Source organism: Macaca fascicularis, chromosome 7, assembly GCF_037993035.2.
Source record: "Macaca fascicularis isolate 582-1 chromosome 7, T2T-MFA8v1.1".
Classification (NCBI taxonomy): domain Eukaryota; kingdom Metazoa; phylum Chordata; class Mammalia; order Primates; family Cercopithecidae; genus Macaca; species Macaca fascicularis.
Window position 1 is genome coordinate 91,467,681 of NC_088381.1, and position 26,499 is coordinate 91,494,179.

The 26,499-nt window shown below is 45.5% G+C and overlaps 1 pseudogene; it reads left to right on the forward strand.

Moving 5' to 3' along the window:
• Nucleotides 1-371: 371 nt before the first annotated feature.
• Nucleotides 372-16,543, forward strand: LOC135971711 (dehydrogenase/reductase SDR family member 2, mitochondrial-like; annotated as a pseudogene).
• The last annotated feature ends 9,956 nt before the right edge of the window (nt 16,544-26,499 follow it).

The window sequence follows — 26,499 nt, forward strand, 5'->3', positions numbered from 1 at the left end:
GCACACACACAAACACGCACACACACACACAAACACACACACACACAAACATGGCCCAATTGCTCTCCACTCCTTCTCCAAGGTCCTCTCCCTCTTACTGAAACCATCACTCCATGCCTCCTCTGTCTGTGCTCTCTCTCTGGAAGTGGAGAACCCCTGTATTCCTCGAGGATCTTTTGTTACCAGGAACCTAGCTGGGGCAGCTTCGGAGGCAGAATATTGCCTTATGAGGGGTTGTTCAGGGATCCTATAGGTGGCTCTAAGGACACCACAATTTGCTTAGATGTTTTTATGACTCAACAAAGGGCTTGGGAGCGTGGTGGGAAAGGAACAGGGTGAGCTTAAAAGGAGTGTCTGAAAGACAAGAGGGAATGGGCTGGAACTCTTATATAACAGAATACTCAGTGGCAATCAGCACAGCTCTAGGACTGCTGCAGCCCCAAGCTTCTGCTCAGGAATCCAAGGTAAGCATCTGAGTCCATTGGTCCCAGGTAGGCATGTCTCTTTCCTTCAGGGGTCTCCCTGGAGAAAATGGGCTGTTGAGACTGGAGAGGCCAGAGTCCTCTAGGAGACACATACCTCTTCTTAGCACAGCCCTTGTTTGGAAGGGATAAGTTTGGCTGCCAGGGGACCCAGCGGTCAGTAACCTGTACTGGTCACCACCAGTAGTGCTGGAGTATAGACAGGGGCAGTCTTAAGGCCTGGACTCAAATCCTTATCAGAAGAAGTGCAAACTTCCTTATTTCTTTTGTCCCCAGAGATAAAAGGTCAAATCCCCATTCCCTGCTGTGGTAGCAAGTATCAGTGCTGCCAGAGACACCCGTGGACTGAGCTATTCCCACCCTTAGTGACCCTGGGCCTTGCTTCTTGGGCTGGGAGGGCTTCCCAGGATTAGGGATGGGAGTGATGAGAGCATCTGCCTGGGGCTGTCCTGTGAATCCTGCTATCTTGAAAGCATGTCAAATGATTTCTGCTACGAAACTGGAACGTATTAATTCAGAAAATTTGATAATAGCCCAATTTTCATACAAAAGCTCTAAGTGTACAGCTAAGTTAAAGTTGTGAAATTTTAATAATAGATTTTTACCATTCACAACTTTAATAATCATTGCCAAATTCTACATTCAAAATTTAAGAAACAGACTTTGAAAATTCTCTGAGGCATGTGTGGTTGGTCATTTTAAAATAACAGGTGGCTCATGTCTGTAATCCCAACACTTTGGGAAGCCAAGGTGGGAGGATTGATTGAGCCCAGCAGTTCAAGACCAGCCTGGGCAATATAATGAGACCCTGTCTCTGTAGAAAAATAAAAGAAATCAACCAGGCATGATGGCATGCCCCTGTGGTCCTAGCTACTTGGGAGGCTGAGGCAGAAGGATCCTGAGCTTGGGAGGTTGAGGCTGCAGTGAGCTGAGATCATGCCACTGAACTCCAGCCTAGATGACAAAGTAAGACCCTGTTTGAAAAATAAACAAACACACAAACAAACGAGAGAGAATTGTTGTATTTTTAACCCCTTAACTCTTAAAATTTATATCAAAAAGAAAAAACCCCAAAACTTGTAGTTTTGTAATAATTGTAGATTTGTGAAAATTGCAAGTATAGTAGAGAGTTCCTGTATACTCTCCACCCAGCGTCCCTTAATGTTAGCATCTTATATAAAAATGGTATGTGTATCAAAACTAAGAAATTAACTCTGGTACATTATTACAACTAAACTATATACTTTTATTAATATCTCGCCAATTTTTTCTCTAATGTCCTATATGGTTCAAGGATCCAATCTAGGATAATACATTGTGTTTAATCCTTGTGTCTCCACAGTTTTTTTCTTATCCGTGACATTTTCTCATCTCATTTTTCATGGCCTTAACAGTTTTGAAGAGGATTGGGCTGGATGTTGTAGAACGTGACTCAGTTTTGGTTTGTCTGATGTATTTCTCATGATGGGACGGTAGGATGAGTTTTGGGGAAAAATGCTACAGAGAGAAGTGTCCTTCTCATCTCATCATATCAAGGAGTACATGGGATCAGCATGACTTAGACAGTGATGTTCACCTTCATCGCTTGGTTAGGGAACTGTCTGCCGGGTTTCTCCACTGTAAAGTTACTATTTCCCCCTTCTTTGGAAGTGAGACTCCAAATCCCACCCATCTTCATGGTGGGGAAGAAGGGATTCAGCTCCACCTACAAGGAAAAGTATCTTCATATATTATTTGGAATTTTTCTACAGAGAAGATTTGTTTCTTGTCCACCATTTAGTTATTTATTGAATCTTTAAAAAATAAATATGGACACATAGATATTTATCTTGTTTTAGATTAAAATCCAATAATTTGTCACTTATTTTATTGCTCAGATTGTTCCAGCTTTGGCCATGGGTAGGTCTTTCTGTTTGGCTCTTGTGCCCTTGTGCCAGGCCTCCATTCTTTTGGGATTTTTAAATGTTTGTTTGTTGAGCACTTCCTTACTTTCTGGCACTACAAGATGCTCCAGGACCATCTCGTATTTTCCCTGTCTCAGCCCTAGAATCAGCCGTTTCTCCGAGGAGTAACTGAGGAATTAGAAATAGTAGACTTTTAAATATAAAAGCAATGCATTCTTTTTGTAGAAAATTTGGGAAATAAGAATACAAATTCAAGAAAAAATAAATGATAGTGCCATGATCAAAAGAAATTCATTTTGGCAATTTGATATCTTTCTTTTCCAGTCTCTTATTGATTTTCTTTGTGTTCAATTTCATAATTTCTGCTTTTATCTTTGTTTTCAAAATTCTTTTCACTTGGGTTTATTAGCATTTTTCTTTTATTTAACTTCTTGCATTGAAAGATTATTTCATTTTCAATTATTTTCTTTCCAGGTGTATTTAAGACTGCTTTACTCTCTGTATATTGCTTTGATCACATCCTACAGGGTTTTATTTTCCTGCAAAGTCCTCATATTGTTGTTCCTTCCTTCCTTCCCTTGCTTCCTTTCCTTCCTTTCCTTCTTCCTTCCTTCCTTCCTCTCTCTCCCTCCCTTCCTCCGTTCTTCCCCTTTCCTTTCATTTCCTTTCCTTCCCTCTCCTCTCCTTTCCTTTCTTTCCCTTCTTCCCTCCCTCCCCTCCCTCCTTCCCTCCCTCTCTTTCTTTCCCTTCCTTCCTTCCTTCCTTCCTTCCCTCCCTCCCTGCTTGCTTGCTTGCCTGCCTGCCTTCCTTTCTTTCTTTCTTTCTTTCTTTCCTTCCTTCCTTTCTTTCTTTCTTTCTTCTTTCTTTTTTTTTCTTTCAAGACAGGGTCTTGCTCTTTCACCTAGGATGGAGTACAGTGGCTCAATTATAGCTTGCTGCAGCCTCCAACTCCTAGGCTCAAGCAATCCTCCCACCTCAGCCTTCCTAGTAACTAGGACTACAGGTACTCACTATCACTCTTGGTAATTTTTCTTTTTGTTTTAAGAGACAGGAGTTCAGAGGGTGGTCTCACTGTGTTACCCAGGCTGATCTTGAACTCCTAGTCTCAGGTGATCCTCCCACCTCAGCCTCCCAAAGTATTGGGATTACAGGTGTGGCCACTATGTCTGGCTTTGTTTTTCATTTCTAAGTAGTGATTTCTGCTGTGATTTTTCTGTTTTAAAAACTATCATATAAGGAGATTTAAAATTTCTAGTAAATGATTTTTTTTGGATTCTATACTTTTATGTTCATTTTCTGTATTTATTGCATACAGGTCAGTGACTACGAATGGCTCACATGATTTCCACTCTTTGGAATTTATTAACATTTTATTAATTATTATTTTAAATTCTCTCTATTCTTAATTATATTTTGTCCATTAAAGTGTTGATTTCATAAGGATACATGTTAAAGTTACTCACGGACTTTGTATTTGCCAATTTTAAACTTGTGTTATAAAAGTTACTGACTATTGTAATTTTTGTTTTATATATCTTTTAATAACATAATTATTATCTTTTTCCACTTTAATGCCCTTTTCCTTGAATTATATTTTTTCTTATTATAATATTGTCATACTTTCCTTCCTTTTATTAACATTTGCCTGATATGTGACCTTCTGTTCCTTTCTTCCTATTTTCAATTTTCCTTTGGTCGTTGTTCTAGCTGTACCTCTTACAAACTGTATTTAACTGGGTTTTAAAATTTCTTTTAATCCATGAATTTAACACACTCACATCTATTGTGAACATCCATATATATTTGGACTTATTTCTGAAATCTTATTTTGTGTTTCTTATTTATCATGCTTTTTTTTTTCTTTTTTCCTTCATTTTATTTTATTAATCCAAATTTCTTCTGACCTTCTCACAGTTACCTTCCCAGGTGCTGATACTTTTTCTCATAAGATGTGTGGCAAAATGATGGTGATTTGCACGGCTTTGCTCCTCCCAATGCAAATACAGTCTTGTGTGGCTCAAAGATGGGTATGTGTTCTGAGAAATGCAACATTAGGTGAGTTTGTCATTACGGCAATATTGTAGAGTGTACCTACACAAACCTACATGGTGTAGCCTACTATGCATCTAGGCAATATGGTATAGCCTATTGTTCCTAGGCTGCAAACCCCTACAGCATGGTACTGTACTGAATACTGTGGCCAATTGTAACACAGTGGTAAGGATTAGTACATCTAAACATAGCTAAACATAGGAAAGGTATACTTAAAGCACAGTGTTATAATCTTATGGGACCACCTTTGTAGAAGTGGCCTGTGGTTGACTGAAATGTTGTTATGTGGTGCATGACTTACCTCTGCAGTGAATTGCCCAGGACCCTCCTACTCGTTATGTCTGCTGCTTCTAAGCTTGGAGCACCCACAGCTGCTCCCATCTTTTGCTATTATTCTTTCCTGAAGGCATTTTGGACTGTACTTTTCTCTTGCAAGGCAACACCATTCATCTTTCAAGAATTCCTTATAATTTTTTTTTTTTTCAGACAGGGTTTCACTTTGTTGCCCACGCTGAAGTGTGGTAGTACGATCACAGCTTACTGCAGCCTAAACCTCCTGAGCTCAAGTAATCCTCCCACCTCAGCTTCTCGAAACGTTGGGATTACAAGTATGAGCCACCATGCCCAGCCTCTTCATAATTTTTACAAGCATTTTTACCCCCCACCACTCCAACCTGGGGGTATCACTCTGTCCTTATGACGATCTTTGATGTCTTCCATCATTACCTGGAGAAGAGCACTTCCTTTGGTTCTTACATGTCTCAAGAGCCAAATTGTACACATTTCTAAGCTCTGTCCCCAAGTACTACTTGTGAAATCACAAAAACTAATGATTAAGGATATGCCTCACTTATTAAGAGGCAGGAGTAAATATTATAGTGTAGATGTCTGCTTTAATAAAAAATTGTTTTAAGTGGTCCCAGAAATTGAGCCTGATTAATTAGCGTTTTGTTCTTTTACAGATCTTAGCCCAATTGTGTTCTACAAGTCAAAGTCGAGTGAATTTCTTAAGGAACTTTAAAAATAATTTTAGGTTCAGAGAAAGTTGCAAAAATAGTACCGAGAGGTCTCACATACTTTTTATCCAGTAGTTCCAATGGTATTATAATAATGTATTAACATCTTCCATAATGATAGTGCAATATCAAAACCAGGAAATTGACATTGTTACAATCCACAAATTTTATTCGTATCTCATCAGTTTTATATGCAGTCATGTGTGTATGTGTGTGTGTCTGTGTGGTTCTGGACATTTTATCACATGTTGATTTGTGTGGCCACCACCACAATTGAGACACTGAACTGTTCTATCACCACAAAGATCCTTCATGCTACCTCTTGTAGTGACACTCATCTGCCTCCCCTTAACCCATCCCTAACCTCTGGCAACCACAAATCTTTTCTATATTTCTATAATTTTATCATCTCAAGAATATATTAGTGGGATCATATGGTACATAACTTTTTGGAATCAACCATATTTACTCAGCAGAACCCTCTTGAGATCCATAAATTGTTGCACTTATCAATATTTTGTTCTTTATTGCTCTGGAGTATTTTCTCACACTCCAATTTTCTGACGCCAGCTGGTGCCCCACAGTTCAATCCAACTCTGACACTAGCTGGCGGTGGCACCAGATTCCATAGGTTCAATGGCTCAGTCTCAGCGATCACCCCCATTTCAGATGTGAGTTGCAAGTCCCAGGCCACCCATATGTCTGACTGACTAGCTATAAATCAGGGATTCCTTGGGTTGGATAATTTGCTAGAATGGTTCAAAGAACTCAGGATATCTCTTTATTTACACCTACTGGTTTATTCCAAAGGATAAAACTCAAAAACAGCCAAATGGAACAGATGCACAGCACAAGGTATGCTGTGTTTGTGTAGCTTCCATACCTATCTCTCTGGGTGTGCTACCCTGCCAGCACCTCAGTGTGTTCACCAACCTGGAAGCCCTCTGCATCTCATTGTTCATGAGTTCTTATAGGGCTCAATCTCCAGACCCCTTCTCCCCTTCCTGGAGGTCAGTGGGTGGAACTGAAAGTTTCAGCCCTCTAATCACTTGATCTCTCTGGTGACCAGTTCCATCCTGAGGCTATTTAGAGGCCCCACTCAAAGTCACCTCATTAGTATAAACTCAGGTATGACTGAAAAGGGCTCATTATGAATAGCAAAATACACTCCTACCACTCAGGAAATTCCACGGAAATCTGTGCGAGGAACCTGGGACAAATACTGAATGTATGTTTGGGATATAGCACAATTGTTTCGTAGTGGTCCATGGGATGGATATACTACAGTTTGCTTAACCATTCACCCACTGAAGAACATTTGAGTTGTTCCCAGTTTTGGCTACTATGTACAAATGAAGCTGCTATAAGCATTCATGTACATGATTTTGTGTGAGCTTACAGTTTCAATTCTGGGATAAAGCCTGGGAGTACAGCAGCTGGGTCATATGGTAAGTGTATGTTTATTTTTTAAAGGAAATTCCCAAGCTATTTCTCCAAGTGGCTGTACCATGTTGTGTTCCCATCAGCAATGTATGAGAAAATCCAGTTTCCCTACATCCTCACCAACATTTGGTACTTTTCTGATTTTAGCTGTTGTAATAGAGGAATAGTTGTATTTCATTGTGGTTTAAATTTGCATTTCCCTAATGGATAATGGTATTCAACATCTTTTCAGGTATTTATTTGCCATGTATATATCCTCTTTGATGAATGCTCAAGTATTTTTTCTCACTTTTTAGTTGAATTGCATTTTTATTGTTGAGTTTGAGAGTTCTTCATATATTCTAATATGAGGTTTTTTGGTCAGATGTGGTTTGCAAATATTTTTATGCCAATCTATAGCTTGACTTTCATTCTCTTAACAGGGTCTTTCACAGAGCAAATGTTTTTATTTTGAGGAAATCTGATTTATTTTTTCTTTTATGGATCATGATTTTGGTGTCATTTCTAAGAACTCTTCACCTAGTTATTTGTCCTGAAGATTTTAGCCTGTGTTTTCTGTAAAAAGTTTTAGAGTTTTATGTATAAATCTGTGATCCATTTTGAGGGATTTTTGGTTTTTTTTTAGACAGAGTCTTGGTCTGTCACCCAGGCTGGACGTCTCAGTCACAAACGATCCTCCCACCTCAGCTTCCTGAGTAGCTGGGACCACAGGCGTGCACCAACATACCTGGCTAATTTTTTAATTTTGTAAAGATGAGAATCTTGCTATGTTGCTCAGCCTGGTCTCTACTCCTGGCTCAAGTCATCCTTCTGCCTTGGCCTCCCAGAATGCTGGGATTACAGGTGTAAGTAAGTCATCGCATCTGGCCTCTTTTTTTTTTTTTTTTTTTAAATAAAGAATGAGATTTAGCTTGAGGTTCATTTTCTTCTACTATAGATGTTCGATTGCTCCGGTGTCATTTGTTTAAAAGATTATCCTTCCTCATCGAATTGTTTTTGCACCTTTTTCAAAAATCAGTTTGCTGTACTTGTGTGGCTCTATTTTGGGATGTTCTGTTCTGTTCCATCTACTGTGTGCCTGTTTTTCTGTCAATACTACAGTATCCTGATTATTATAAAGCCAAGTGAAGTTTGAGGATATCCAAGACAAATATAAAAGTCCTGTGGGCTCAGAACAAGTAGCACCTTCCTGAGAGGAATCAGAGAAGCCAGTATAATTTAGGTACTAAGATTGCAGATTTTCTACTCAGTAGATGTGGGTTGAACCTCAGCTTTTTACTGGCTGTGAGAAATTGAACAGTATATTTCTCTGTGCTTCTGTTTGCAGTTCTATAAAATGTGGATAATAACAATGACTACTTCAAAAAGCTAACTGACTATTAAATGAAAAAAAATCATGAAGATTGCATAGCATTATGCTTAGAACATAATGATCAATACATGTGAACTTTACAGCAGATGATGTTGGTATCCTGCCTGAGTCCTCTCAGCACTCAGCTTTCTGTATTCATCAGCCCAACTTCCAACAGCTCGCACCTGTGACTTTCGCTGGGTTTTCTGGTTCCTGGAACCTGCTCTGTGTACAGGTGGGGCAAGCTGGCAGCCTAAGGAATTTAACGCTGCTTAAGAGCAGCCCTCAACCAATGACTGACAAGAGTTGACCAGCTGTCCTGGTTTGCCTGGGACTGGGGAGTTTCCTGGAGGGCAGGAAAACCGGGAGGGTGGGCCATCTTAAGTCCCCAATTCCCTTGGAATTTGAAGCAGATGCTCAGAGTTCCTCAGCAGATTGAATTTCAGTAGTCACAGAGGTAACCTGATTGATCACACACCATTCCCAAATGGGAGTCCCTAGCTGGCTCACGACTAGGAGATGTCAGTGTCCTCATTCCAGAGTGAGCTCTGCAGTCAATGCCCATCTCACACATCCCTGTCCAATGCTCCCACCTCGTCACACAGCTCTGGAATTTATAATTAACTCCAAATCTTAGCATCTCTCCCTAAAATATCTGATTTCTGAGCTCTAAGAATAATATAGCTGGAAAACCAGCTGCTTTGTGGGTCAATGAGGGGAGGACTTGAATATTGGTACTGGCTTGGTAGTCCTAAGATACTTGTCTTATTACCACCAGGACATCCCTCTCTCCCCATCTTCCATCTTTCCTGGGCTGTCTTCTCTTCCATCTCACTGCCTCCAGTCTCCTAACATTGCTTCCCAGGGTCATCTCCAGAAAAACTACTTGCTTCACAGTATACCTCTTAGGGGAGCCACCCTAGGGTTATTATTGTTCCTTGGTCTCCCCACTGGATAGTAAGGGGGTTTGAGATGAAAGGTATGTGTTGAAAATTGTTTCAGATATGAGGTGCTGCTCTTGCAGTTACAGTGACACAAGGTGCTGTGGGCTGTTTGGGCAGGTAGACCTGAACAGGAAGGCCTGGGGGCTAGGAGGAGGTGAGGGGAGAGGCTCTGTGAAATTTTTTGGAAACGGAGAGAGTGGTCTGACTTTATTGGAATCAGAAGGGAGTGACTGGACTTTATCTAGAGTTGGAAGGGAGTCATTTGTGATGAGGAGAAGCAACTTGCCTGTCGGAAATGTTACCAGTTTAGTATCTGAGAAGGGTGGGCTGTTGCTGTGGCTTTAGGTAGAGAGATGAGGGGTGGCTTCAGGAAAGGTCAGAACCTGGAGCTGTTGAGAACAAGTCCAATGCTCAGATGATGGATGTAGAGATGAGCCAGGCAAATATCACTCAGGCACTTACCGGGGCCCAGCACCATGCCTGGCCATGTCTGCTGTGGTGCTGCAGTTCACTACAGTGGGGAAGCCCTTCTGGTGGAACAGGCTGTGGAAAGAACACGGATAGTCCTGTACTTTCCTGGAAAGTTTGGAGAATGGTGGGACATCCGTCAGAGGCCTCAGTGGCACTTCCATGGAGGATGCATGGAGACACAGGTCCTAATGTGTTCCATAATGTGAATATCTTCCCAGGTTCTTCCCTGGGTCCAGAAGGAGGAAAACCAGACAGTGACTGCCATGTTCAAGGCTGTGTCATGGGCCTTTTGGGGTCTTCATTGCCCCTCAGTTCCTCTCTCAGCAAAAATGTTTGGCAAAAGAGCAGATAAGTTCCATAATGTGAATATCTTCCCAGGTTCTCCCCCAGCTTTTTGGGTCCAGAAGCAGGAAGACCAGATAGTGACTGCCATGTTCAAGGCTGTGTCATGGGCCTTTAGGGGTCTTCATTGCCCCTCAGTCCCTCTCTCAGCAAAAATGCTTGGCAAAAGAGCAGATAAGAGCAATGTCCTGACTGATAAAGTGGCTGTGATCACTGATCACTGGGTCCACAAGAGGGTGAGTGAATAGGAGTCCCTAGCTGGCTCATGACTAGGAGATGTCAGGGTCTTCATTCCAGAGTGGGCACTGCAGTCAATGTCCATCCCACACATTTCTGCTCAATGCTCCCACCTCATCATACAGCTCTAGAGTTTATAATTAACTCAAAATCACAGCATCTCTCCTTAAAATATCTGGTTTCTGAGCTCTAAGAATGGTGTAGTTGGAAAACCAGCAGCTTTCTGAGTCAATGAGAGCAGTGTTGAATCTTATCTCCCTACCTACTGCCTCAGTAGTCCCAGGATATTTATCTTATTACCATAAGGACATCCCTCTCTCCCCACCTTCCATGCAGCTATGGCCTTTTAGGATCCTGGTCTAATAGGGAGAAACCTGAGACCTATTTGTCCCTCAGACTCAGAGGTTTTATTGACTGGAGGATGCCCACTGGCACCAGGGGAATGAGCAGGGCAATGTCTCAGGACCAGCTCAGGGAGTTTTCATAAGTGAACCTCTTCTCATTGTCACATTTCTTCCCATGCTGCTCCAATTCCACTCATCCTCTGACTGCCATCATAAGCCACAAGCTATGAGTCATTATCACTGGCAGGAGGAGGAGTTTCCGGTATTGAGTGCTTCAGGGGCACGACCCTTTTGACCCTTCATGGTCTATAATTTCACCGATTTAAACCATTGTATTTCAGAATTGTTTAATCATTCTAGACTTCCCAGATCTCTGTGATGTTTTAAATCTTTATGGGTGCTCCCAAGGCCTGACCTTCATAATAAATGAATACATTAAAAAATTCTGAGCTACCCAGATAGTTTGTACAACGTAGAGGAAATGTGCCTTCTGCTCTTTCTTTATCACGGGGTTGAGCAGCCCCATCAAGAGTACATCAGATCTCCTTAAAGGAAGGAAATGCAAAGGGGAGAACGCGGTCTTCAAAATGAAAGTGTTTCAACTGCAGAGCAGAGGGAAGCTGTTAAGCTTAGAGAAACTGTAATTTATACTGGAGGCCTCTGGCTAGAACAAAAAGAAAATAAGCTGGACCATTAAAAATATTCTTTACAACATAGACCGGGTACCCAGCAAGTTAACTGATTTGATGAAATATTACTTTTTAAAAACTCCTTTAACAAAATTGATATGAACATTTCCTTATCTATAAAATATAATTATACATTAAGTTGTGAGAATTAAATGGGGTAGCTTTATGCGAAGGCCTGATAAGTATTAGCCACTCAGTTCCTCTTCCTTGCTCAGAAGGATTTGGAGGTTGCTCTCAGACAACACCAGGGAACCCAATTTGTGTCTCAAGATCAGGCTTCCAGGAGGAGAGTGGGGAGGGCAGAAGCCATCACTCCATGCCTGCCCCTAGGATTCGCTTTGCCATCGCTGGGCATCTTGCCCAGGACGGGGCCCACATGGTCATCAGTGGCCAGAAGCAGCAGAACGTGGGCTGCCCCGTGGCCGCGCTCAGCGTGGTGGGCACCGTGTGCCACCTGGGGAAGGCTGAGGATCAGGAGTGGCTGGTGGTCACGGTGAAGGGGCAGGCAGTGGGAGGAGGAGAAGACGGGGATAACCAGATCCAGCCCTGACATGGCTGGGGTCTCTAGGAATGGTATCTAGGTGAACAGCGTGTGCAGCCCAGGACAGGGCCCTGCCCAGGGAATGAAGCAAATGGACAACCAGATGTGTCTGAGAAGAGATGTTCCTGGCAGGAGGGAGCTCACATGGGCTGGTCTAGAGCAGGGCTAAACAAAGGGTGGCCTGGCCTGGGAGCTTGCTAGATACCTGGAAGTTCAGATCTAGCTGAGGCTGCTTGAATGGAGGCTAACTTTGCACACAGTCTGCCAGTGATCTGTGTACTTGTTGAAGTTTGAGAGCACAGCTCTAGCGCACCCCCAGGTGCTGTGCTGGGGAGCCCACTGGGGTAAGAGCTCTTCATGCGTGACCACCCTGGAAGGGGTGAGTCGTGAGGCAGAATCTGAAGGAGCGTGCAGTGGGCAGCTGCATGTTGCAGAGAATGAATGGGCTCTTGATGTGAGACTGTGGGAGAAAGATTCCAGAGTGGAGGGAGAGGTGAGACAAAATTGGTTAGAAATGTAGGAGGTGAGTGAAGATCTGGACTGGTCGGGGCCTGGGTGTCAACCAGGCATCACACAGGGGCAGGAATTTGATGCCTCCAAGGAGGTGAGAAACAAATATTTCACTCACCTCTGATGGCCAGGATCTGCCAGTGCTCCAGGGAGGCTGCAGGATGGCCTCGAGCAGGGGTTCGTCACTTTGCCCCGGGTTGTCACCACCTCTCCTTCGCTCCTTCCTCCACATCCTCTGTCATTTCCTCCACAGGCCTGAAGCACTGTGGAGGCGGTGACTAGTGTGCGTGGCAGAGGTCAGTCCCTTGGTGGGGAGTACACTGGGAGCCAGTGAGCCGGTCTGGGACAAGGTGAGGACCGGGGATAGGATCACTTCTTGCTTGGCTCTCTGTCCTCCATTTCTGTACGCATGCGTATGCACACAGAGTACCTCAGCACCCACATGCCCTCCCTCCCCACCTCAATGCTGACCGTGATGGGTGGGGGCTGGGGCTCCCTGGGATAAGCTGCCCATCAGTAAGTTGAACAGGCACTGACTATGCCCAGCCTAGACCAGGCTCCAGCAGCCTCCTCTACCCTGACTCTCCTTGTGCTGGTCACTTTTACAAAGAGCTGAGATGCCAGAAATTTCCTGGTCTATCCGTGGCAAAGACCCCTCCCTTGGCTCAGGTTTCTGAGGCTGTCTCAGCCTGGACTTACTGGCACCTGTTCCAGTCCCTTCATTCTGCCCATCCCATGGGCCCCCTCTGGGCTGTCACAGAGACACCTCACTTGTTCACAGACACAGCAGAGAGAAGGGACCCCGGCCCCGGCCTACCGTCCCACTCAATCAATAGAGCATTCCAGGGGCTCCCACTGCCTCTGCACACCCCCTACCCCTGCTGTCATGATGGGCCCCCTTCGAGGGCTCAGTCCTGGTCCCCTCCTGACCCTGTTGGCAGAGACTGGGTCCTGTGATCTATGTAAGCCATCCCCTCCTCAGGGAGCCTTCATCCCACCGACCACCCCTCCCCTTCTCCTGGTGGAGCCCACCCCACCTTCTCTCTGCGGGTCTCACATTCCATGGCCTTCCAGACTCAACTTTCAATTCCTCTCCTCTCCCTTCAGCCATACTCAGGCTCTTCTGGTTAAAAAAAAATCCTGGTTCCAAACCTTTCCTGACATAGACCAAATACTCAGTATGGATTCCCTTCTCTCGCTGCACCTACCTAATGGCACTCACTGAGTTATCCTGATTTCCCTCCCTCACCTGTATTTCCCCAGCCTCCTCTCCAGAGGGCAATATTGACTGGGGAGAGGTTGTGTGGGGACCGACAGTGAGAGGGTACCCTAAATCACAGATTATTGGTGGCTCCCCTATGACCTGGGCAGGACTGGAACCTCTGATCCCTTTTCCCTCACACATAGTAAGGAACACAGTGTCCCAGCACTTGGCACAGTCACAGGGCTTTATTCTTGCTCTGGCCACAGGTCTCCAAGTGACCAGTGAGATGGGCCCTGGACAGACCTCCTCCCTCCCTGTCCCCTGCCCGTGGATTCTTTCTCATTTCAGATCCTGTGTGTGAACGTGAAGGCCTCAGCCCTGCTGCTGAGCCAGCTGCTGCCCCACATGGAGAACAGGGGATGAGGGATGAGAGGGGCTAGTGGGCACCGAGGTCTAAGTGCATTGGTTTATTTCTACCTCCCTGGAAGCACTTGGGCAGGGACTCAGGAAGTAGAGGATGGCGGGAGAGATGGTAGGTGTGTCCTTTGGGAAATGTTCTCCATTTCCAGACCTACCTTCTTCCTCATGGGATGTGGCAGTTGTGATGAAGATGAAGAGACACTTGCTGCGGAGGGGCAGGGCCTGCCTTCCAGGTCCTCAAAGGACCTTTCACTGACCCTTGTTTCTTTCATCCCGGGGAGTGGCATGGACCTTGCCCCTGCAGTGGCAGCTGCAGGGATGAAGGGGCCAGAGTGAAGTCACCCAGAGCTGCCAGCTCCAGTTATGCTTGCCCTCATCTGTGGGCATGTCATCAGTTTTCCTTCTGGTCAGAGGCCCTGTGGGTTTGCTTCTCCTCACCTTCCCATGAAGAGCCTGGCTGTCCTGTGTCTCGTGGCTGCCCTGGGGCAGGCCAGGCTGGGACTCGTTAGTGATGCCCAGACCTCACAGGGGTCTCTGTGACACATGAGTGGCTCTGCACTCCAGGAGTGCTGCCCCTCAGCCTCGGGACCCTGCCCCAAGGGATGCCACTCTGGCTGTGTGTATTGGGTGGCTTTGAACCCAGCAGTGGCCTCGGTATCCACTAATTTAGATGTCCAGCTTCCCTCTAGTGTTCCAAATTGTTCCCAAACTTTTATGCTTTCACCCTGAATCCTGAACTGATTTCCTCATAGCATAAAAATACAATTTCCTGGCTCACCTGGTCTCTTTATTGAACTTTCATCTCTTCTCATCTCCCTTTCTTCTCACAGGGGAAGCTCTGTGCTTCTGGTCTCATCTATGGTGCGTTATGTGCCAATACCAGTGAGTGTGAGCTCCTCTGTATGTGGCTGGGTGAGGGGTAGCTAAAACTGGTTTCCTGTGAAGCCCTGCAGGGGTATGTGGAAGAATTGGCTGTTGATCCCAGATAAGATGGAGTTAAGATGTGTGAACACCAGGCCAGGTGTGGTGGCTCACACCTGTAGTCTCAGCACTTTGGGAGGCTGGGGCAGGTGAATCGCTTGAGTTCAGGAATTCAAGACCAGTATGGGCAGCATAGCGAGATCCCATCTCTATTAAAAGGACCAAAATACAAATTTTTAAAAATGCTGGGTTTTTTTTGTTGTTGACCCTGACTGCTACAGACCAGGTATAATCTCACTTTGTCATAATAGACCTAATACCCAAGGACATTAAGCCATGTGCCCAGCGTAAGAATAGTCAGTTTGCATTACTTCAAGGACTGGGCCCTGGGTCTCTTAATTCCCGCTTCCTTCCTGAATGTTCAAAAGCACAGTGCAGCTGTCTGTGTCAAGCTTGGACACACATGTAGCAACTTGACATTTCCCTAAGCCTAGAGGAGCCCTGCTATCTCAGAATTTCAGTTCTGAAAATTATTATGGGGTGGTGAGGGGTCAGGGAAGGCATTTTAGTTTGGGGCTGGAGTCAGGCATATCTTCTTAGTCTGTGACCCAGAGTCACAGCTTTTGTTGTTCAGGTAATTGTCCATCCCTGCATTGTCAATCCACTCTGTCTGCTTCCTTTTGCATTTCAGAAGTTGGGAGCCTGCAACACCAGCAGAACAGCCCTGCTGGGCCTCTCTAAGTCTCTGGCAATGGAGCTGGCTCCAAAAGACATCTGGGTAAACTGCCTGGTGCCAGGAATAATCAAGACTGACTTTGTGCAAGTGGGGAGGGTCACTGTGGCTCCTACTCCCACTCCCTGCCCCACTGGTCCCACAGATCCCTTCCCCAGCCAAGCTTCCAGCTGAACTGAGGCCCACAGAGACCTGCAGGCTCATCACTCAGAGGCTTATCACTCAGAGGCTCTGGCCTGCAGCCTTTGGGACCTACAACCTCTCCCTTTCCTGTAGAAGCATGGGAGGGCCCTGTCCTTTCTGGGAGCAGACCAGAGTCCTTCCTCACCCTTCTCAGCCAAACAGGGTCACCCTCCCACAGAGGACTTAGTCTTCCATGGTGCTCTTCCCAGCCCCCATCTCCTCCCTGCTACCAGCGCCCCCCAACATTCCCTGCTCCTGTCAACAGTCCATCTGCCTGACATTGACCTGAAATCTTTCCTCAGGACAAAATATTGCCATATTTGCTACCCAGCTTTAACCAAGTCCATGGATTGCAGCGGTAGGTGGTGCTTGGTACTTTAGCGGTCTGTGTCTACTTGAGGGAAAGTTCAGGATCAAGAAGACATAGATCCCTGATCTTCCAGTCTACTAGCTGTTCCCCTCTCTGAAGTCTGAAGACATCACAGTCCTGGGCTGGAGGCTACAGGGTGGGTGTGAGCCCCCCGTGGAGCCTGGTGAGGTATGGGTTGATTGGGGTCAATGCTGGGCACCCCACTGGGGCAGCAGGACGTGAGGTCAGAGATTAACACTTCAAAGCTGTGCCCTCAGATCTGCTCTCTTCCCTCAGGTTTGGGGAGCCAGAGGACTATGCAGGAAGCATGTCCTTCCTGGGCTCTCCAGATGTGCTCCATCACTGGGGAGAACATAGTGGTGGTTGGCTACTCCTCTAAGCTGTGAAGAGAGTCTGTGGCTAAGAGAGTGAGGCCATGGTCCTCAGTAGAAAATGGGGGGCCTAGGGAAATATGGAAGCGGGGAGCCTTAGTATGTCATTAGGATCCAGGGCCATGTAAGGAAACTTGCTCAGGAAATAAGGAAGGCGAAGTGTTTGAAACTTTTCTTTTGGAAACAAACATGTTTGGCCACTTCTAATCTAGGCTGATTTCTGTTTGGCTAGTGATATATGAGCAGTCCCCTTGGCCTAGAAGCTTCATCCCTGGCAGAGTTCCTTGCCTCATTCCCTAAGATTTTTTACCCCTCCCTATTTTCCTTCATTCCTTTCCCATGAAATTATAAATTGGGCTGGATACTTTCCATCTGCCCTTCTAGATCCACTATCTGTGTCTTTTCTTCTCTGTGCCCTGGGAGGCTGACCTGTAGGGATGCTTCCACAGTCCCTTAACCTCTGGCTTCCAGTTGGGTTTGGTCAAGGGGAGGCACTCACAGGAGATTGGAGGGCGCAGGAGAGTGAGGCCAGGGAATTTGTTTCTCAGGCTCCCTTATTGCCTGCTTACCACATGAGGGCTGTGTCCACCAAAGGCTATGGCTCTTGTCAGGCAGTACCTTCCCCTCTTTCATCCCTTCAGGTCTACAGGTGGTAATGGCTCTCTACCGTTGCTATCTCAGGAGTATTGCACTATACCTTATTCAGTTTGAGAATATCAATGTTACCACCATATCTTTTCCTTAAGAAAACCATTTACTTATAGCTTGTATACAATAAATCAGATGCACTTCAAGCAAACTTTTCACTGAGTGTTAACAAACTTTTACATACATATGACCACTACCATAATAAAAATACAGAACATTTCCATTGCCCCCCTCCAAGTTCTCTTGTGCCCCATTCCACTGGACACCCCTGCCAATGACCCAAGGCGACCATTGATCTTCTCTCATGATAGATTTTATATTTTTTAGAGTTTTATATAAATGGAATCATATGGTTTATATGTACTCTTCATGTCTGGCTCCCTTTGCCTAGCATAATGCTTTTAAGATTCATCTTTGTTGTTGTGTATATCAGTAGTTCTTTCCATTCTATTGCTTAACAATATTCCACTGTACGAATATACCACAATATCTTTGTTCACCTGCTGATGGACACTTGAGTTGTTTCCAGTTTTTGTTTATTATAATTATATGTTTTGTGACTATTCATGTTGAAATCTTTGTGTGGGCATGTCTTCATTTTTCTATGATAAACAGGAATGAAATTTTTATTTAGAAAATTCTTTGCTGATATTTTCTGTCTTTTCATTCATTGTGAGCATTTTGAAAACCTGTATTTAGGATACTTATAATAGTTGCTTTGCAATTCTTGTATGTTTGTTTCAACATTTGGTTCACTTCAGAGCTGGAATCAGCTGAGATGCTTTTCTCTTGAATATGTGTTCCATCTCTTTGTTCTTTTGTTTTTTTCACATCCAGTGATCAATCTTTGGTTCTCTTATATTGACTCATTTTGTATATGTATTCTGAGCATTATTAATTTTAAGTTGTGGATATTCTGGCATCTATTATTTTTTGCCTGATGTGCAGTATCATTTATTTTTGCTGGCAAATGTTTGGATTAGATTTGACCCATAAACTCTATTTTTCTGGTGACAGTTCTGGTCTCGATTTAGATCTTTGGTCTTTAGCTGAGCTGCTTTGAATCTATTCTTACATGCAGGGCTCAAGGGTAAATTAGGCACATAATTTGGGAATTCCCTTCTTTGGATCTTTCACTTCTAGGATTCTTACATTCATCTTAGTGGTCAGTTTCACTAACTTCAGCTTTCTGTTTTCTCATCCAGAAAAAAATGTGGCTTTTCTGCTCACGCTCCTTTCAATTCATGGGTGCTATGATAACTCCACTTAGCCCCAGGCTAAAAGTCATAAAGAAAGGAACTTTCTTAGTATTGCTCATCTTCTCTCCATTCCAAGAATGTACTTCCCATCAGAGTCTGTCTTCTATTTACTCTCTAGTGACTTCAGGGAGTTGCTTTTTAAAAAAATTATCTTCTGATGTTATTGTTGTTTTCTGTGGGACAGTCATCTGGTAGAGTCTTACCCCTTTTTTCCTGGAAACAAACCCTCATTTTGTTTTTTATTTTTAAATGTTTAAAAAATACTTTTTTTTGATATGTAGTTTTACCCTTGTTGCCCAAGCTGGAGTGCAATGTTGTGATCTCAACTCACTGCACCCTCCACCTCCCGGGTTCAAGCAATTCTCCTGCCTCAGCCTCCCAAGTAGCTGGGATTACAGGCATGCACCACCATGCCTGGCTAATTTTTTGCATTTTTAGTAGAAACAGGGTTTTACCATGTTAACCAAGCTGGTCTTGAACTCCTGACCTCTGGTGATCTGCCCCCCCCCCCCGCCCATCGGCCTCCCAAAGTGCTGGTGAGAGGTGACAACCTGCTAGTAGCCCTCACTCTCGGTGCCTCCTCGGCCTCAGCATCCACTCTGGCAGCACTTGAGGGGCACTTCAGCCCACCATGGCACTGTGGGAGCCCCTCTCTGGGCTGGCTGAGGCCAGAGCCAGCTCCCTCTGCTTGCGGGGAGGTGTGGAGGGATAGGAGCCGTGGGGGAACCGGGGCTGTGTGTGGAGCTCATGGGCCAGTGTGAGTTCCAGGTGGGCGTGGGCTCGGCAGCCCCACACTCGGAGCAGCCAGCTGGTGCCACTGGCCCCAGGCAGTGAGGGGCTTAGCACCAGGCCAGCAGTTGCAGAGGGTGTGCTGGCTCCCCCAGCAGTGCCGCCCACTGGCGCTGCACTCGAATTGTCGCGGGGCCTCAGCTGCCCTCCCCGTGGGGCAGGGCTCAGGACCTGCAGCCTGCCGTGCCCAAATCCCCTGGTGGTGGGCTCTGGGGCGGCCAGAGCCTCCCCAAAGAGCGCCACCCCCTGCTCTGCAGCTCCCAGTCCCATCAACCACCCAAGGGCTGAGGAGTGCGGGAGCATGGCTTGGGACTGGGCAGCAGCTCCACCTGCAGCCCCAGTGTGGGATACACTAGGTGAAGGCAGCTGGGCTCCTGAGTCTAGTAGGGACTTGGAGAACCTTTATGTCTAGCTAAGGGATTGTAAATACACCAATCAGCACTCTGTGTCTAGCTCAAGATTTGTAAATACACCAATCAGTTCTCTGTATCTAACTAACCTAGTGGGGACTTTGGAAACTTTTCTGTCTAGCACTCTGCGTCTAGCTCAGGGATTGTAAATGCACCAATCAGCACTCTGTCAAAGTGGACAAATTTACAGCTCTCTGTAAAATGGACCAATCAGCTCTCTGTAAAATGGCCCAATCAGCAGGATGTGGGTGGGGCCAGATAAGGGAATAAAAGTAGGCTGCCTGAGCCAGCCAGTGGCAACCTGCTCAGGTCCCTTTGCACACTGTGGAAGCTTTGTTCTTTTGCTCTTTATAATAAATCTTGCTGCTGCTCACTCTTTGGGTTGATGCCACCTTTAAGAGCTGTAACACTCACTGCTAAGGTCTGCAGCTTCACTCCTGTCAGTGAGACCACGAACCCACCAGAAGGAGGAAGCTCCAGACACATCTGAATATCTGAAGGAACAAACTTTGGACACACCATCTTTAAGAACTGTAACACTCACTGTGACAGTCCGTGGCTTCATTCTTGAAATCAGTGAGACCAAGAACCCACCAATTCCGGACACATTTTGGTGACCATGAAGGGACTTTCACCTATCAGCATGTGATGAGACTTTTGCCTATCACCAAGCAGTAGGACATCGATTATCGCTGAGCGGTGAGCACCGACAGACCCCTTTCACTTGCTATTCTGTCCTATTTTTCCTTAGAATTCGGGGGCTAACTACTGGGCACCTGTCAGTTAAAAGCAACTAGCACAGCTGCTGGACTAAAGACAAGGGTGTCAGGCTTTCTGGGAAAGGGCTTTGTAACAAACCCCAACTCTTCGGAGTTGGGAGTGTTGGTTTGCCTGGAACCAGCTTCTGCTTTTCCTGTACTTCTGGGCTGAGCCAAGGGTAGACAGAGAGGAAAGCCATTCAGCTCTGGGGTGCCAACAACAAGTTGGTTGACCCTGCAGCCATGAGCGGAACTCTCAAAGGCATGTCACCCAAGTGAGACTCGCCCATCTATCCTATCTATCCTGACCCTTGCCCCCTGGGTACTAATTCCTGCTAGACAAAGTTCCTCTCACCTCTCTTCTCCGAGGCTAGTCCTGCTTCTAAAAATTGCTCCCTGTCTCTGGCACTTTTCTAGTTTCTCTTATAAGAATGACTTCTAGTATAAACTCCAAGACTCTGTTACCTTCTTTAGGCACCTGTGCTCACCAATAAGAAAGACATAATTTTTGCCCAAAGCCCCATCATATGGGGGACTATCTGGAATTTTAGGATCCTTCCTCAGACTAGCAGCCTAACAAAAGCTATTCCTGAAGCTAGGATATGGGGAGCCTCAGAAATTGTATCCTTCCTATTTATATAAATGAGGACAAAAGGTGTCAATTTTCCAACCCTGGAGATCCCTTCCCTCCCTCAGGGTATGGCCCTCCACTTCATTTTTGGGGCATAACATCCTTATAGGACAGGGGTAAAGTCGCAGTACTAACAGGAGAATGCTTAGGATTCTAACAGGTTTTCAAGAATGCGTCGGTAAGGGCAACTAAATCCGATTTTTCTCGGTGCTCCATGTGGTCTTGGGGGACAGGCAAAGGTACAGATTTTTGAGAATGCATTGGTAAGGGCCACTAAATCCGACCTTCCTTGGTCCTCCATGTGGTCTGGGGGAAAAACTAGTGTTTCTGCTACTGCGTTGGTGAGCACAACTATTCCGATCAGCAGAGCCCAGGGACCATTGTGGGCTCTTGGGCAGGGGTTGTTTCTGCTGCTCCGTCAGTGAGTGCAACTATTCCAATCAGCAGTGTTCAGGGACCATTGCTGGTTCTTGGACAGGGGAGAAACAAAACAAACCAAAACCATGGGCAGTTTTGTCTTTCAGATGGGAAACACCCAGGCATCAACAGGCTCACCCTTGAAATGCATCCAAAGTCATTGGGATCAATTTGACCCACAAACCCTGAAAAAGAGGCAGCTCATTTTTTTTCTGCACTATGGCTTGGCCCCAATATTCTCTCTCTGATGGGGAAAAATGGCAACCTGAGGGAAGTACAAATTACAATACTATCCTGCAGCTTGACCTTTTCTGTAAGAGGGAAGGCAAATGGAGTGAAATACCTTATGTCCAAGCTTTCTTTTCATTGAGGGAGAATACACAACTATGCAAAGCTTACAGTTTACATCCCACAGGAGGACCTCTCAGCTTACCCCCATATCCTAGCCTCCCTATAGCTCCCCTTCCTATTAATGATAATCCTCCTCTAATCTCCCCTGCCCAGAAGGAAATAATCAAAGAAATCTCCAAAGCACCAAAAACCCCCAGGCTATCAGTTATGTCCCCTTTAAGCTGTAGGGGGAGGGGAATTTGGCCCAACCTGGGTACATGTCCCCTTCTCCCTCTCTGATTTAAAGCAGATCAAGGCAGACCTGGGGAAGTTTTCAGATGATCCTGATAGGTACATAGATGTCCTACAGGGTCTAGGGCAAACCTTCGACCTCACTTGGAGAGATGTCATGCTAGTGTTAGATCAAACCCTGACCTTTAATGAAAAGAATGCGGCTTTGGCTGCAGCCTGAGAGTTTGGAGATACCTGGTATCTTAGTCAAGTAAATGATACAATGATAGCCAAAGCAAGGGACAAATTTCCTACTGGTCAGCAAGCCATCCCCAGTATGGATCCCCACTGGGACCTTGACTCAGATCATGGGGACTGGAGTTGTAAACATCTGTTGACCTGTGTTCTAGAAGGACTAAGGAGAATTAGAAAAAAGCCCATGAATTAGTCAATGATGTCCACCATAACTCAGGGAAAGGAAGAAAATCCTTCTGCCTTCCTTGTGTGGCTACGGGAGGCCTTAAGAAAATATACTCCCCTGTCACCTGAATCACTCAAGGGTCAATTGATTCTAAAAGATAAGTTTATTACCCAATCAGTCGCAGATATCAGGAGAAAGCTCCAAAAGCAAGCCCTGGGCCCTGAACAAAATTTGGAGGCATTATTAAACCTGGCAACCTCGGTGTTCTATCATAGGGACCAAGAGGAACAGGCCCAAAAGGAAAAGCGAGATCAGAGAAAGGCCACAGCCTTACTCATGGCCCTCAGACAAACAAACCTTGGTGGTTCAGAGAGGACAGAAAATGGCGCAGGCCCGGTAGGCTTTGTTATCAGTGTGGTTTACTAGGACACTTTAAAAAAGACTGTCCAATGAGAAACAAGCTGCCCCCTCATCCATGTCCACTGTGCCGAGGCAATCACTGGAAGTTGCACTGCCCCAGAGGACGAAGGTTCTCTGGGTCAGAAGCCCCAACCAGATGATCCAACAACAGGACTGAGGGTGCCTGGGGCAAGCGCCAGCTCATGTCCTCACCCTACTGAGCCCAGGGTACACATAACCATTGAGGGCCAGGAAATTGACTTCCTCCTGGACACTGGTGCGGCCTTCTCAGTGTTAATTTCCTGTCCTGGATGACTGTCCTCAAGGTCCGTTACCATCCGAGGAATCCTGGGACAGCCTGTAACCAGGTATTTCTCCCACCTCCTCAGTTGTAATTGGGAGACTTTGCTCTTTTCACATGCCTTTCTTGTTTTGCGTGAAAGTCCCACACCCTTATTGGGGAGGGATATGTTAGCCAAGGCTAGAGCTATTATCTACGTGAATATGGGAAACAGGTTACCCATTTGTTGTCCCCTATTTGAGGAGGGAATCAACCCTGAAGTCTGGGCATTGGAAGGACAATTTGGAAGGGCAAAAAATGCCCACCTAGTCCAAATCAGGCTGAAAGACCCCAACACTTTTCCTTATCAAAGGCAATATCCCTTAAGGCCTGAAGCTCATAAAGGATTACAGGATATTGTTAAACATTTAAAAGCTCAAGTCTTAGTAAGGAAATGCAGCAGTCCTTGCAACACCCCAATTCTAGGAGTACAAAAACCAAATGGTCAGTGGAGACTAGTGAAAGATCTTATAATGCAGCAGTAATTCTTCTATATCCAGTTGTACCCAACCCCTATACCTTGCTCTCTCAAATACCAGAGGAAGCAGAATGGTTCACTGTTCTGGACCTCAAGGATGCCTTCTTCTGTATTCCCCTGCACTCCGACTCCCAGTTTCTCTTTGCCTTTGAGGATTCCAAAGACCACACGTTCCAAGTTACCTGGACGGTCTTGCCCCAGGCGTTTAGGGACAGCCCTCATCTGTTTGGTCAGGCACTGGCCCAAGATCTAGGCCACTTCTCAAGTCCAGGCACTCTGGTCCTTCAGTATGTGGATGATTTGCTTTGGGCTACCAGTTCAGAAGCCTCATGCCAGCAGGCTACTCTAGATCTCTTGAACTTTCTAGCTAATCAAGGGTACAAGGTGTCTAGGTCGAAGGCCCAGCTTTGCCTACAACAGGTCAAATATCTAGGCCTAATCTTAGTCAGAGGGACCAGGGCCCTCAGCAAGGAATGAACGCAGCCTATATTGGCTTATCCTCACCCTAAGACATTAAAACCATTGCGGGGGTTCCTTGGAATTACCGGCTTTTGCCGACTATGGATCCCCAGATACAGCAAGATAGCCAGGCCCGTCTATACTCTAATAAGGAAACCCAGAAGGCAAATACTCATCTAGTATAATGGGAACCAGAGGCAGAAACAGCCTTCAAAACCTTAAAGCAGGCCCTAGTACAAGCTCCAGCTTTAAGCCTTCCCACAGGACAAAACTTCTCTTCATACATCACAGAGAGAGCAGAGATAGCTCTTAGAGTCCTTACTCAGACTCGTGGGAGAACCCCACAACCAGTGGCATACCTAAGTAAGGAAATTGATGTAGTAGAAAAAGGTTGGCCTCACTGTTTATGGGTAGTTGCAGTGGTGGCTGCCTTAGTGTCAGAGGCTATCAAGATAATACAAGGAAAGGATCTCACTGTCTGGACTACTCATGATGTAAATGGCATACGAGGTGCCAAAGGAAGTTTATGGCTGTCAGACAATGACCTACTTAGATACCAGGCACTACTTCTTGAGGGACCAGTGCTTCAAATACATATGTACATGGTCCTCAACCCTGCCACTTTTCTCCCAGAGGATGGGGAACCAATCGAGCATGACGGCCAACAAATTATAGTCCAGACTTATGCCGCCCAAGATAATCTCTTAGAAGTCCCCTTAGCTAATCCTGACCTTGATCTATATATTGATGGAAGCTCATTTGTGGAGAATAGGATACGAAGGGCAGGTTATGCCATAGTGATGTAACCATACTTCAAAGTAAGCCTCTTCCCCCAGGGACCAGCAGCCAGTTAGCAGAACTAGTGACACTTACCCAAGCTTTAGAACTGGGAAAGGGAAAAAGAATAAATGTGTATACAGATAGCAAGTATGCTTATCTAATTCTACATGCCCATGCTGCAATATGGAAAGAAAGGGAGTTCCTAACCTCTGGGAATCCCCATTAAATACCACAAGGAAATCATGGAGTTACTGCACACAGTGCAAAACCCAAAGAAGGTGTCAGTCTTACACTGCAAAAGTCATCAAAAAGGGCAAGGAGAAGGGAGAACAGCAGCATAAGCAGCTGGCAGAGGCAGGGAAAGACCAGCAAAAAGGAAAGAGAGAAAGGGACAGGAAGTCAGAGAAAGAGAGAGGAAGAGACAAAGAGGGAGTCAGAGAGAAAGAGAGAGACAAAGGAGAAGTCAAAGAGAAAGCAAGTGGAAGAAACTAGAGAGACAAAGAGGAGACAGAGGAAGAGAGAGTCAAACAAGGAAAGACAGAAACAGAGTCAGAAAGAGAGAGACAAAGAAGAAGTTGAAAAGAAAGAAAAAGAGACAGAAGTAGTAAAGAAAAAACAGTGTACCCTATTCCTTCAAAAGCTCCCAGGGTAAAGTTCTGTCTACCCAGCCAATGTATATTCTTCTTATGTGGAATGTCGACCTATATCTGCCTCCCCACTAACTGGACAGGCATCTGCACCTTAGTCTTTCTAAGTCCCAACATTAATATTGCCCCAGGAAATCAGACCTTATCAGTACCCCTCAAAGCTCAAGTCTGTCAGCGCAGAGCCATACAACTAATACTCCTACTTATAGGGTTAGGAATTGCTACTGCTACAGGAACCAGAATAGCCAGTTTATTTACTTCATTATCCTACTACCAAACACTCTCACAGGATTTCTCAGATAGTTTACAAGAAATAACAAAATCTATCCTAACTCTACAATCCCAAATAGACTCTTGGGCAGCAGTGACTCTCCAAAACCACTGAGACCTAGACCTTCTCACTGCTGAGAAAGGAGGACTCTGCACCTTCTTAGGGGAAGAGTGTTGTTTTTACACTAACCAGTCATGGATAGTACAAGACGCCACCCAGCGTTTACAGGAAAAGACTTCTGAAATCAGACAACACCTTTCAAACTCTTATACCAACCTCTGGAGTAGGGCAACATGGCTTCTCCCCTTTCTAGGTCCCATGGCAGCCATCTTGCGGTTGCTCACCTTTGGGCCCTCTATTTTTAACCTTCTTGTCAAATTTATTTCCTCTAGAATCGAGGTCATCAAGCTACAGATGGTCTTACAAATGGAACCCCAAATGAGTTCAACTAACAACTTCTACTGAGGACCCCTGGACCAACCCGCTGGCACTTTCCCCTCTGGAGGACACTACAACTGCAGGGCCTCTTCATCACCCCTATCCAGAAGGAAGTAGCTAGAGTGGTCATCGGCCAAATTCCCAACAGCATTTGGGGTGTCCTGTTTAGAGGGAGGATTGAGAAGTGACAACGTGATAGCAGCCCTTGCTCTTGGCGCCTCCTCGGCATCAGTGTCCACTCTGGCAGTGCTTGAGGGGCCCTTCA